This window comes from Galeopterus variegatus, unplaced genomic scaffold (genome assembly GCF_000696425.1).
Source record: "Galeopterus variegatus unplaced genomic scaffold, G_variegatus-3.0.2 Scaffold523, whole genome shotgun sequence".
Classification (NCBI taxonomy): Eukaryota; Metazoa; Chordata; class Mammalia; order Dermoptera; family Cynocephalidae; genus Galeopterus; species Galeopterus variegatus.
In genome coordinates, this window is record NW_007726634.1 from 44464 (window position 1) to 55333 (window position 10870).

Below are 10870 nucleotides of genomic sequence, written 5' to 3' on the forward strand. Positions count from 1 at the left end.
TCCCCCTATTCCCTGGAAACCATAGGGAACCACCAGCACAACAAAGGGCAAAATACAAACTATTTTTTTTTTTTTTTTTTTTAAATGACCGGTAAGTGGATCTCAACCCTTGGCTTGGTGTTGTCAGCACCACGCTCAGCCAGTGAGCGAACCGGCCATCCCTATATAGGATCCGAACCCGTGGCCTTGGTGTTATCAGCACCGCACTCTACCGAGTGAGCCACGGGCCGGCCTAAAATACAAACTATTAATGCCACTAAACCAAACAAACATTTCTGTACTTCTGATATTAGAAATATCATGAAGGGCAGATTTCTAAAGAAGCTGCTTATATTTAAGATGTACTTCTTTTATGTGATCCTTTGTTTGAGCAATTCTGCCATCAAAATACATTATTCCCTACTGCCTTAATCCAGGTTCTTATAGTCTTTTCTAGATTATGACATCATCTCTAAATGTTTTCCCTGCCTCCAGGCTTATTTCTGTACCAATCCTTCTTCCACAAGCTGCCACAAATCAAAATCTAAAGCTCAAAAACCAAACAAAGCTAAATAACACGCTGTCAAGGAATATATACATATGACATAAAATAATTCAAAAAGCAAGGGAATAATGAATACGAATTATAGGATAGGACTAACCTTTTAGGGAAGGCAAGGATATGACACAAGGAGGAAGCATGGAAATAGAGCAATGGAATTGGAAACGTTTTCGTTCTTAAGTTGGATAATAATGTTTTACTTTGTACACTGGATAAAGAGTTCGTGAGTATTCATCCTACTTTTCTTTTCTTTTTTTTTGTTTTTTGGTGGCTGATTGGTACAGGGATTGCATCCTGGATCTTGGTATTATCAGCACCACACTCTAACCACATTCTACTATTTTGATTCAAAACTTACATATGTGATATATATTCTTTTTTAAATAAGCAAATGTTACATAATAAAGTATTTTAGGTGAGATGAGTTAAAGTCAATTTAAAGAAAAGTGTTAAGTAAACATGATACAGATATTACACAGATATGGTGATAATGTGAAAGTGGTAAGAATATGACCAAAATTTAGGAAACATTGTCCTATGGGAACAAATCCATATTTCTTAGCAGATCGTAAAAAGTGCGGAGTCTTTTCCAACAATTTCCTCTCACTGCCTTCCTCCCAAACATACCAAACAAACCATAATCTTTAATGTTTCTGTGACTTTGCACCTGCTATTTTCCCTTGCTGAACTACCTATCCTCCTCTGCTTGATGAACTTCTACTCATTCTAGAAGACCCTGCTTAGATATTACCTTCCTTAAAATGCAGAGATACCATACTCACTTCCCTTGGCAGTTGTTTTCTCTTTAAATTTCTAGAGCATCCTATCTGTTACCCACTCTCTGTTAATGCAGTCTTGCATTGTATGCTCAGGTTTTGTTTACTTATCAATCTCCCCATCTAAACAGTAAGTTCCTTAAGACCAGGGCTGAGCAATGGCTTTCAACAAATATCCAAAAGTGCATTAACAAGCCTTCGTCTGCTTGAGTTGCACTCTGACCTCCAGCTCACTTAGACTCCCAAAGAATGTAGCAATTTGAAGACTAATTCTACAATCAGAGGGTGGTCAAAGACAAATAAGCAAACCATTGATAACAGAGAGGAAAAGCCACCGAGTCCAGAGTGGTCTTAATACTGGAAGCTGCAACAGAGAGGGACTGAGCAACTGTCATTTAAACACACACATTTCTACTCTCCACGGGTAGATATGCATACAGAATCTACTGTGACCTGTTTTTCTTAGCTTCCACAGCCTCAGTGATTGAGGGAGACTGGAAATGGAATAGGGGATAAGCAAAGAAAAATATAACAGATGAAAAGGAGGAAAAACATGAAGTCTTATTACCAATTCAGTGAATATCCACTCTCCATGGCAACTCAGAGTAAGAGAAGTTGACATGAGGTGCAGCCACCTCAGGATCATGGACCTTTAAAGCAGCCATTCAGAGAACAGTGATGCCTGCATTACTAGACTCAATGATTTAGGTAAAAACAGTGGGTTAAGGGTGGCTTATTTTGGACGCCCTTCCATTTTTCTCCATCATTCATTTAGCAAAGCTTTACTGAGTGCTACATTTGACAGGTATAATACAAGGTGCTAGGAAAGCCCAAAGATTATTAAGATGTGGTTCTTGCCTTTAACGAACTCACAGCCTAGTGGGGGCAGAGGGTAGAATTTGACATGTACACTAATGATTACAAAACAAATTAGAATGGGATAAATATCCTACATGAAGTATAAACAACAAGGCATGGAAACAGGAGAGAGAGCTAAGTCTTGATTTAAAGATATCGACAAGGAAACAATAGATAAAAAAAGGTGGCATATCACCAGAATATTGCAGAAAGCATGGCATTGAACAGATATAGAAAGATGGTATACAGAAGGGAGAGTGAATAATGTGAGCATAAAGTAAATTTTGAGACCCTAGTGTATTACACCCTTTTTATTCTGGAAGAATTAGTCCAGAAAAACAAACACTGTCTCTAAAAACAAACACTCTAAAAACAAACATTCCTATGGCATAAAATATGTCTTTATAATACTTAGGGGAATTAGGCCACAACAGAGAAAAATAAAGATCATATACCAGCCACACAATTGTCCATTGCAGCAAAAATTATGTATCGCACAATGACGTGGGCTTTCAGTGCTGCATGCAATAATAGAAAATACAAATGTGAATTTTTTTTCAATTTATTTTGAAAAGGGCCCCAGGGCTGTAGAATTGTATTAATCATAATTCATGGTTCATGAAACACTCTCCCCTGGTTAATTCATGTGTAGTAGGTTGAATTATGTCCCCTCAAAATCCCCTGAAACTTGAATTGAGTCCCCCAAGTTTTATGTATTAGAAACTTAGCCCCCACTGTGACTGTTAAGAGGGTGGGAAATCCTATTATGGTAATTGAAAGGTGGAGCCCAGAAGGGGTGATTGGATTGTAGGACTGTGCAGTAGTGAATGGATTAAAAATGGTGGTCAGGGGCATGGTTCTGAGGGCTTTAAAAGAAGAGGAGAGTCTCTCTTTCTTTCTCTCTCTCTCTCTCTCTAAATCGCCCAGTTCCATGTGTTTTGTTTTAAGCAACAAAAATGGACTAATACATCATGGAAATCCTTATTTGTTATTTTCTTTTTAGTTGGACGGTTATTTTTAATAATATAGCTAAATTTCTGCTTCTGGTGAAAACAGCATAGTAACTGGTACTGGACTTGTGCTCTGACTACAAACAACTAGAAAACTGGACATGATGTAGTAAAAAAAGAGCTTTCAGATATTGGAAAACAGGCAGTGCAGATAAGCAATCTCTGAGGAAAAGGAATCAACTAAAGTAGTCTTATGACCACTCTGGCTTTCTACATGAAGATACTTTCTGGACCATGCCACAAGATAGGGGAATCCAGGCAGAGTACAGAGGTCTTTCTAAGTTTAGGAGACAGAAACTGGAAAGACAACAAAATGCAGACACACACCAATGTAAAAATGCCCAGCATCCAATAAAAAAATAGTAGACATGAGAAGCAACAGGAAAATGTGACCTATGACCAGGGAGAAAAGTAAGTAATTGGAAATAGAATAACCATTTATTTCTTGTCAAAAACACGAGCCAGAAGACAACAACATCTGTAACATGCTGAAAATCAAAACATAATATAACATGCTGAACACGAAAATGCTACCAACCTGGAGTTTTATATCCAGCAGAAATATCTGGAGTTATACTAAAAAACAGGTAAAACGTATGAGCCAATGAGTTTTAGAAACTAAACAACCATCATGGCAGGATAATGATCGCTGAGAAAGGCTGAACAAACCAGGTAAGCTCTCCGATTGCTTCAGAGAGAGATTTCAGGTCACAGTAAGGGAGGAAAAGCCCAAACGGAGCTGGGCGGTATGCAACCACAAATGGAGCCCCCAATATGAACACTAAAATGATGAGGGGGAAAATGGAATATATTAAAAGTATCCAAATTAAACTTTTAGGAGTGAAAACTATAAAATACAGAATAAAAATTAGTGAATGGGATTAATAGCAGACATCTCACATACTTCATAAGAAAAGTTAATTTGAAGACACAGAACTATCCAAAATGAACTACAAGGAAAAAAAAGAAGACAAGAAAAAAAGTAACAGAGGGTTAATGATCTGTGGGACAATATCAAGTTATCTAAAATATGTGCGATTGGAATTCCAGAAGAAGAGGAGAGAAATTGGGAGATAGAAAATTTTGTTTGAAGAAACAATGGCTGAAATTTTTATAACATGTTGAAAACTATAAATAATCATATTCAAGAATTGCAGGGGCCGGCCCGGTGGCGCACTGCGATAGTGAGCCGCTTGGGAAGCGTGGCGGCGCTCCCGCCGAGGGTTCGGATCCCACATACAGACCGGTTCCCGCTCGCTGGCTGAGCGGGGCGCGGGAGCAACGCCGAGGGTTGCGATCCCGTTGCCGGTCCTGGTCCAGTACGGGGGCAACACTGAGGGTTGCGATCCGTTGCCGGACACGGAAAAAGACAAAAAAAAAAAAAAAAAAAAAGAATTGCAGCAAACACAAGCAGAGTAAACATTTAAAAAAGCTACAAAAGTCACCTTTTTAAAAAGAAAAATTTTAAAGTAAGCACAGTGAAAACAAAAACATAGAACAAAGATGAAAGAGAGCCTACTTACTGTCAGAAGCTATATAAAACCAAAACAAGATTCAACATTTGTGAAGTACTGAAAGAAAAAGAAAATAATCAGCGTAGAATTCTATATCCAGAAATTCAGACAAACAAAAGTGGAGAGAATTCAGCACCAGCAGATGCTCCCGACAAGAACTGTTAAAGGAAGTTTTTTAGGCAGACAGAAAAAGGAAACCAAGAACAGATGAGATGAATGGAAAACAGACAGATAAATACAAAATTATTTTTTAAAAATTAACAAAACAAATCCAATCATATTTCAACCGTATTTTTTTTTTTTTCCTTTTTGTCTCTTTTTTCATGTCCGGCAACGGATCGCAACCCTCAGTGTTGCGCCCGTACCGGACCGGGACCGGCAACGGGATCGCAACCCTTGGTGTTGCACCCGCACCTCGCTCAGCCAGTGAGCAGGAACCGGTCTGTATGTGGGATCCGAACCCTCGGTGGGAGCGCTGCCATGCTCCCAAGCGGCGCACTGTAGCACTGCGCCACCGGGCCGGCCCTCAACCGTATTTTAAAAGCATAATACATCATAAAAAAGTGGAGTTTATCCCAGGAATGTAAGGATAATGTAACATATAAAAAATCAATAAATGCAATTCATCACGGAAATATATTAAAAAACATACACCATACAATCATCTCAAGAGATAACAAAAAAAAGCATTTGAAAAAGTCCACTATTCATTCATGATAAATATACTCAGCAGACTAAGAATAGAAGAAAACTTTGTCAAGTTGGTAAGGGCCATCCGCAAAAATCTATAGATAACATCATACTTAATGGTGCAAAACTGAATGCTTTCCTCTTAAAATTGGGAATAAGGGCAATGATGTCCGTACTGGAGCCAATGTAATAAGGGAAGAAAATCAAAGGATTACATATTTAGAAAGAAAGATGCTAAAACGAAGACTTATAATGATTGCCTGTATAGAAAATCCTAAGGTGTCTAAGAAATGGTATGAACTAATGAGTATGTTAATCAAGACTGCAGGTACAAGGTCAATATTAAAAAATCAATTTTACTTTATATTAGTAACAAACAACTGGAAATTGAAATAAACAATACCATTTATAACAGTATCACAAAAATGAAACAGATAAATCTGACAAAAGGTGCATCAGTCCTGTCCACTAAAGACTGAAAACTAGGGCTGGCTGGTTATCTCAGTTGGTGAGAGTGTAACCTTATAACACCAAGGTCACAGGTTCTGATCCCTTTAAGGGCCAGCTGCCAAAAATAAAAATAAAGACTGAAAACTACAAAACTTTGCAGTGAGAAAAATTAAAGAAGATCACTGAAGGGGTCTTGACCAACCCGATGTCACTCTTATTGTAAAGCAATGATCGTTAAGATAATTTTGTATTTGTGAAGGGATAGACAAATTAATGAATGGCATAGAGAGCCCAGAAACATCCCTCCACACTAATGGAAATTTTTGACACACAAATGTGGTGTGTCAGGTCAATAGGGAAAGAAAGATACACAAAAAAGGGATACTGGATCCCTACTCCTACCACATACAAAATCAACTCAAGATGGATTAAAGACTTAAATATGAAAAACAAAACTTTAATATTCATAGTAGAAAACATAAGTAAATATAATTTAGTGTTTGGGATAAGGAAAGATATACAAGATTTTTAAAAGTGCTATAAACAATGATAAATTTTTTTAAAGAAAATGAAAATTTATTAATATTATTTTTATATTCTAGGATGTTGTTGCAGAGCAGCTGAGAGGGAGGGGGAGGAGGAAAGAGGAAGGAAATGAGATGGAAGAAGGAGGTAGGAGGAGGGGCAGGATTGAGGTTTGTGGCATCCCCCTCATTCCCTTAGGGGAGATTGGGGGCTTCCAGTCATGGTTTGGTCATTGCTGGGCTGGATGCAGATGTCAGGGGGGTGTGGAAAAGCTCCCCCCCCCACCATTGTAGCCTGGGAACCCGGGGCCCTTCTTGCTGCAGTTTGGTGGTTGTCTCTGGGCAGGTTGCATGCATCAGGGGGGGTGTGGCAGAGTCCCTCAGCCCCCCACAGCCCTGGAGCCGGAGAGTGTGGGGTGCATCCTGCAGTGGCTCGGTGGTCACCACTGGGCTAGCTGTGGGTGTCAGGGGAGCGTGGCTAAGGCCCAAGTCCCCCACTGCCCTGGCTCAGGCACTTCCTGCAGCAGCTTGGTAGTCACTGCTGGGCTGACTGTGGGTATTGGGGGTCGTAGCAGAGGCCCACAGCCCCCACTGCCCCCCTCCACCCCAGCTCAGGAGAGTCCAGGGCACTTCCAGTGGTGGCTCGGTGGTCACCACTGGGCTAGCTGTGAGTGTCGAAGAGGTGTGGCTAAGGCCCAAGGCCCCCCACTACCCAGGCTTGGGAGAGACTGGGGCACTTCCTGTGGCAGCTCAGTGGTCACCATTGGGCTGGCTGTGGGTGTCAGGGGAGAGTGGCCAAGGCCCTCATCCCCCACCCTCAGGATTGGTTGCGGGTGGTGGGGGGCATTGCTGAGGCTTCTGGCCCTCTCCCCTTTCTGGCTTGGTATCCCAGGGGACTTCTGGTCCTTCTATGCGTAATAGGTGTTCTTTGGTGAAATGAAACCTTTACTAGTTAATATGAAACTTTGTCTATGGTTGAGGTACTTTGTTTTTTCTTTCAGTTTTGTGTTGGAATATTTGCTGTTCCCACCATTTAAACTCTGCACTGGAACTAATTTGTTGTCCTTTGCTTACTTCTAAAAAGGGGGAACTTCCTGTGGGGACAAGCACTTGAGCTGTGTGGTTGAGCTAAATTGTTGCTTTGCTGCCGATTCCCTGGGGAAGGCTCTTTTGTGCAGCTCAGGTTTTAATGGTGGACTTTATAGGTACTTCTAGCCCACAAGAGATCTGGTGCACCTGGATTGTGTAGAAACACTGGTCTGGGCCTGAGTCTTTTCATCAAACTGCACCCCATGCAATTCTATATTCTTGACCTGTCTCCTCTGAGTGGTCCTTCGCTGACGAGGGTGCAGATCAGCTGTCCTTGCTGTGCTCCAGTGTTCTCCTGGTGGGACCATCTCCCCCATGCCCATGCTCCAAACACTTCCCATGGGAAAGGCCATGTGTGGGTCCCTCACAATGACTCACCAGCCTCTGAGTGGCTCCTTTTCTTCAGTTGTTGTGGCTCCTTGCTCCTATATGGGTCCACAGGAACCCTGTTGGTGGTACTGCTGGCCTGAGGGTTACCAAGAGACTCTTCTCACCTGTCACCTCCAAGCAGCTTCATGCAGGGAGCAAAGCTATGGCTTTTGCCAGCTCCTGCTCCATGTGCTCAGCAGCTCCAGTCTGGATGTGGCCGGGGCTCAAAATGGTGTAAGCAGTTTTTTCTTTCTCTCATTGTGGCTTTTCCTGCCTTCATGCACTCCGTAGGTCTCTCCTCCTCTTCCCCTGAGCTCTAGTGGCCCCAGCTTGGCTGTTGTTGCTTTTTTAGAGTTGTAAATTTGTTTATTTGTGGGAGAGAGTGATGCTGGGGACTGTCTATTCCACCAACTTGACTGGAAGTCCAACATTGATAAATTATATTAAAATTAATACATCTTATTCATCAAAAGATATCTTAAAGAAAATGTAGAGAAAAATGTCAAACTGAGGGAAAATATTTGTAACACACACATTATTAGTATCAAGAATATATAGTTTCTACCAATCAATAAGAAAAAATACAGAAAATTACAAAAAGAAATTAAAAGACATTTATCAGAAGAGGAAACATACACAGCCAATAAACATATGAAAAAATGTTCAATATGATTAGTGATCAGAGAAATACAAATCAAGACCCTAATGAGATATCATTTTATACTTATTTTAAATAAGAGTCTAGTGTATTCCAGTTTGGCTGAAAGGTAGTGTGTGTATTACCTAATAATCTTATGGAGAGAACTTGAGGCTTACCTATGGAGAATATTAAATGCCAGTTTAAGTAGTTTAATTCTAAGTACTTAAGGTTGTAAGGTAACCTCTGGCTACTCAGATTGTCACTGAAATAAGAGCTGCCTTTGCCCAGGGTAGTGATCTGTAACTCAATGTATCTTTTCTGCTCTCTTCACAAACCACTGGCCACATGTTTTATTCCACAGAATGTAAAGCATGAAAGAAATTTTCCCTCTTTCATGTAATTTTTTATTTTGTCATGCAACTTGCAGTACTTCAACATGAAGGAATGAGGAAGATAGGGATTTCAGATATTTTGGTAAGTGGGAGAAATTTTTAACTTATTTTATTTTTTTTGTTTCAACAAAACAGACACCTTTATTGATTGAATGAAATTTTGGCCTCTCTCTCAAATGCTTGGAAAGCCCCACAGGAAATAATGGATTAGATTTCATCATTTAGACAAAAAATGTGTTTGTCTGAGGATAAATTGCAAAAAGGGTAGCTGTGGTTAAACAATATTACATATAACCAACAATGCCATCTTTTATTACAAAATACATTACAAAATACAAAATACTTTTTCAAAGCACCTTCATAAACTTTTTTGTATTCGCAACAATTCTGTGAGGCAGGGTAAATATTATTATTCCCGTTTAATGAGTGAGAAATTGAGAGACAAAGATTGAATGACTTAGCCTAAAGTGGATGGTTTTTAATGGTGAAACTGGGACTAAAGCTCAGCTGTCCTGATTCAGAGCCCTATGTTTTCATGCTTTCTCCTCTCTCCTTTCTCTTCTGTCCTCTCTCTGTTCTTTCTTTCTTCTTCCCCCTCTTCCTGTCTTTTCTTAATATTATTATTAATAGCTTTTAAAAGTACACATTTATTGTTGAAAATTTAGAAAAGCATAAATAAGAAATTAAAATCACTCACAATCCTACCATTCCGGATAACTACGATTAAAATATGAGTGTATAATTTTTAGTCTTGTCCTTTGTGCATATATATACACTTTTTTTTTGGCAGCTGGTCAGTACAGGGATCTGAACCCTTGACCTTGGTGTGTTCATATATATTTTTAAAATAGGGACCACACATATAGCTTTTGTTATATGCTTTTTCACTTAATAATATAATGTAAATAGTTTCCCAAATAATGAAAATATGTTAAATAAATAATGAATGATAATGAAAATAATGAATAATATGTTAGCTGCATAGTATTGCAGTATATGAATCTACTGTAATTTATTTAACCAATCCACTTTGCTGTTGTTGATTATTTTCAATGCTTTGCCATTAAGAACCACACAATACTGTACATATATGCAAATAAATCTTTGTGTACATCTCTGATTCTCATGTAATGATAAATTCTTAGAAGTGGAATTTCTGGGACACTTTTTTTGTCCTCTAAAACAAACTGCCAAGTTGACATTCGGAAAACCTCTCCCATCAGCTATGTGTGTGGGGAGTGCCCATTTCCATGAGTCTCTGCCAATATTGTTATGAAAAAAAGATAGTTACATCACTGAAACCAATACTCATTACTTTAGTCTTTTAACAAATACTTAGTGAGCATTACTATGTGCCAGGCACAGGGTTAGGTGTTAAATGTAATCCCTCCCTTCAAAGAATTACAGTCTAGTGGGGACTATGGAAAAATAAATTATGTACTTACATTGTACTATATGAGCACAAAGGAAAGATGCCTTCTCTTGGGGAATCATGAAAGGCCCCCTGGTAGAAGTATGCCTGAGTTGAGACTTCATGGACTTGTAGGAGATAGTAGATAAAGGGTGGGGAAAGGATTCTATGCAGAAGAAACAACACATACAAATGGAAGAGTGAATATGATGTACGGATTTAGACACCTTCAAGTAAATAACACCCAACGCCAGTTAGCTGAGCCATAAGCCAATTCATGCTTTTACATAGCAGGAAGGTCCTATCAGGCAGAGCACACAAAGGCTCAGCTCCCCTTCCCTGTGTGCTGCCAGCTCTCCCCTTCCCATTGTGTTCTGCTCACTCTTGACATGAGAAAAGATGCTATCTTTTCTGCGTGACTCTTCAGGAGTAAGAATATCCTTCTCTGTTGACCCCAAGTAGACGGCTTCCTCTTATGTCTTATTTGCCAGAATTGGGTCGTGCGGTCCTTCCCAATCAGATTGCTAGCAGGGGGAGTGAGATTACCATGTTTGGTTTAGGCTAGTGACTTGGGGGTTGAGGGTTGACACCATATCTACTCCAGGA